Genomic DNA, 4025 nt, shown 5'->3' on the forward strand with positions numbered 1-4025 from the left:
ATTCTCTCACTTATAAACTTGTGTCACACCTTCCCCAACCATTTTAGATTAAGTTTCAAAAAATATTGCAGAGTTCACAGATATTCACAGATCAATAGCGATTTTAATACTAAAATAAAAGTTACTCACTTGAAGATTAAAATTCACACATGAAGATAAAAGTTCGATCAATCTGAGATAAATGTTCACACTCACTCGAGAATAAAAGTTCAGATATAATGATACTTGAAAATAAACGTTCAAACATGAAGATAACAGTTTATAAGATCACCTCAAACAATAATGTCCCCAGTTCTGAAAAAGTTATTTTTGCTCTTGCAAGTTTCATATTTGAACCTTTAAATTTGAAGTTCTTTTTAATTTTTGAATTATAAATAGCTCTTTAAACCACATATCACATTGAAACAAGCTGGAAGAAAGAGTGTAATAGAGGAATGGAGTAGTAGCCTAGTTGACAAACCTGACATTAAAGAAGATTCATTCATCAGGAAAGTATCGAGACGTGATGTAATAGAGATAGTGATAGAGATAGAGAGGTAATAGAGATTACAATTTTCTTGTCAGTGAAGTTGTGTTTTCTTATCGCTTGTTGCCTGACAGATGTGATCAGTTTACAGTGTGAGAACTGGGGATATCAGTCTCACTACTTGTCTTCTCTATCACTTTATTATTGAGAGAGAGGTATGCTTATGAGGGGAATCAATTTTTGTCCTCTATTAATTGGCAAGCCTGATTGAGCTGTATCCAAGATTTTGCTAAAGCATTGCTCGTCACTTGGAAAAACTTTGGAGCCAGGGAACATCTGTGTATCTCTGCCCGATTTTTTAGTTGCAATTTATCCTAGTTCTGGATTCTAGTCAAAATATGTAGTAGATTGGTTGTGACCAAATTGTACATATTCTCAAGTATTATTTTTTCTTCTATTATGCTTTAATAAATTTCATGTAAAACTAGGAAAGAAAGAGATAAGAAAATGGCTCGATTTTATTCTTGAACAATTTCCGCTTAGAGGTAAGTATTTTATAAAAAAGATTTGTAACTTGTATTTTATAGATTCATTAGATTGATTTTCCAATCAAATTTTTTGATTTCAGTTTATGATCTGATGTAACCTTTTATCAAGGGCGTCTCATGTCACCATTTTGAGGTTAGGTATTGTTTCCTGTTATTTTAAATTACTTGAAAGTAATTTTGACTGAGGTAACTTAATAAAACAACTGAGCGATTTAATTTATGGAATCATGATACCATAACGATTGGAATAACTTAACGAGATAAGGAGTAGAAATTATTTTTGGTAAGCATTATTGTTTTTGTAAATTATTACAGCTCTTAACCCTTCCACTACCAAGCGGGGTAATTGGACTACCCCAACCCACATTTTCCCCATTTTTTTGTAGATAATGTTGTTGTATTTCATTGAAACCTTGAGTACTTGTTAAAAACATATCACTTTAGTTGTTTTTTCTCATAAAATCATTTCATTCCTCTTATTTTTTCAATTATTAGCAGATTTATCCTTGGGGTAACTCTATTACCCCGCTTGGTATTCCATGTCATGCAATTTTTTGGTATATTCCATCCATTATCGGAATGCATAAGATATAAATTTAATGTCCAATTATAATTTTTTCGCCAAACCTGATTCATAATGATCACTTGAAATCTAAATTTGAAAAAAATGCTTCTCTATAGCCATAATTTAATTATTTGACAACATTTCCCCTACATCTATTTGATAGAATGCTCAATTTTTTGTCCTGTCAGTTTTTGATTGAAAACATATTTTTCAACAAAAGAAATTTATTTTTAATTATATTAAAAGCTTTTGTAATGCATTTCATAGATGAATTAATGGAAAATATATAGAATAAAGATATAAAACAGAAATCTTGTTGGGGTGACCCAGTTACCCCAGTTGGTATTCCGTGTATGTGAAGAAGGTTGGTAGTCCAAGGGTTAAGTTGCTGTAAACTGAAGTAGGGTAATTTCATACTTTTCTTGAAGCAACAGCTGTATTTATGATTTGTAGTTATTCTACGTTACAGCAAAGACAGAGTAGTCTCTAGGTCATCTGTATTTTGATTTTAATTTGAAGTTAGATCGTAGAATTGTGTTTTGTATCAGTGTTAGTTGCTTTGAACTCTTGCTAGAGACACCGAAATTATTTAGTTTTTTCATTTCAAACAGCGGTTCACGAGTTGACGACCCACCACCTTCACAATCGACCAGGAACCCTTGAATCATTATAAGGACGGCCGCAGTGGATTCTAACAACGGGCTCTGTACTACGAACTCGCAGGACGTGTCAGGGATAGCAACAAACCGTCAGTATCAAATCAATACAATACCCAGTACGATCAACGGAACAAGGTATGAAAAAATAATTCATCGTGAAAAGGTGTAAACAGGAAAAACGAAGTGGATTATAAACTGTTTCAAAAAGGGGAGTGGTTCGCCAATACAGACTGTGTTTGGTGTGATTAGCTTTTCTAAAAATGTTTAATCACCCCTGACACAATCAAAGTCTTTGGGGTGAAAATAATGGAAGGCGCCTAGGGGCTATAAATAAGATTTAACAGGTTAATTTTCTGTAATGTGAAGAACAGGTTGGTTTTGTAAACTTGTTTTGTTTTAGTTTGAATTTTACTAGAGTCCTAATAGTTCCCGTTTGAGTAACTTCTCAACCTTATATTTTATTAAATTTCTTGTTTGCTAAAATAATTTATTATTTTGAAGATCTCTGTATTAATCTTGGCTTACCTGATTTCTTAACGCTTTATTATCTCTAGTCAAAATATTTCTAGTCAGTTGAAATATATTTTGTAATGTTCACAAAATCAGGTCCATTAAAGTCATATCTCTCTCTACAAATATGTTGTTCATTAACTAGTCTCCTTTCCACACCAGATAGTAAGTCAAGTAGTCTTTATTTTGTTACGTAATTCAAAATTTATTCTAAATTTTTACTGCCAACCAAAGAAATGTAACAGTGAGTACATATCAATTAAAGTTCAAGTGAATGACTATATGTGGCTTTTCAATTTGTTTTCTCCTTGTTTGGTAAAAACTATACAGAGTGTTTAGAGTGTTTCTGAAACAAATCGAAAAACTTGTTGAGGTGTATCCTTGCATCAAAATAAAAAAAAAAGGTTCTAATAAATAGGGGTTCTAAAGGCTTATGATGATGATAATGAAGAATGATTTCAATTTTTTCTCCAAACTTTCATTATTACAACAAATACAATAAAACCCCAACAACCCCCCCCCCAAGGTTGTGTGGCTGTCCCGTTATCAGTACCTCAAAATCTGGTCACTTTAACTATAACACACTGAGGTGAACTAGAAACAACTATAAACTGATAACTACCTAATAAATTACACAGAATTATCACAAATGTACGTTAACTAGTATAAATAGCTGTATAAGAATAACTGTCACCAAGAATAATAGCTTTATAAACAACTACAAAAGTATATTATCACTTTATCACTAGTATGTTACGATTAGAAGAAGCGAACAATATGACTGTAGTTTTTCAACTCACTCGCCGACTCAGATAAGCTTTAAGGTGAGCAGAATAATCTAGTAAGGTCTAGAGGTATGGCGAAACGTCCGACTAATCGACTAATCGCAGTTCATGGAGATCGCCAGAGACTTCCAGATCACGTTTGCCATTGGTCGACAGCTTCATGAGCCAAACCCGAATGCGCTGGAAGAGTCTAGAAGCCCCCCTGCTTCTGCCGCGTCAACCCTCTGACGGCCCTGCTTCTGCTGCATCAACCCTCTGAAGGCCCATTCATAACAATTTCCCCTCTTTTACAGCCTTCCATCAATGCATATTCACCGCTTGTATACTGCTCAAATTTCAATTTTATGAATCCATGCTTTAGAGCCATACAAAAGCACAGTAACTGGCATGACCTCATGGAACGTAAGCATGGTCTTTCTTCAAGCTTTATTGCTCAAATAGTCCCGGATAATCATAGTCAAATAGTTGTGGAAAGTAGTCCCAAAATGGCCT

At 33.6% G+C, this 4025-nt stretch overlaps 1 long non-coding RNA gene across 1 annotated transcript; it reads left to right on the forward strand.

Moving 5' to 3' along the window:
- Positions 1-302: 302 nt before the first annotated feature.
- Positions 303-3029, forward strand: LOC120350430. The gene is made up of 2 exons (XR_005570764.1): positions 303-1011; positions 2191-3029. It is a non-coding gene; the product is annotated as an uncharacterized LOC120350430 (long non-coding RNA).
- Positions 3030-4025: the final 996 nt, after the last annotated feature.

The sequence above is a fragment of the Nilaparvata lugens genome, chromosome 3 (assembly GCF_014356525.2).
Source record: "Nilaparvata lugens isolate BPH chromosome 3, ASM1435652v1, whole genome shotgun sequence".
NCBI lineage: Eukaryota > Metazoa > Arthropoda > Insecta > Hemiptera > Delphacidae > Nilaparvata > Nilaparvata lugens.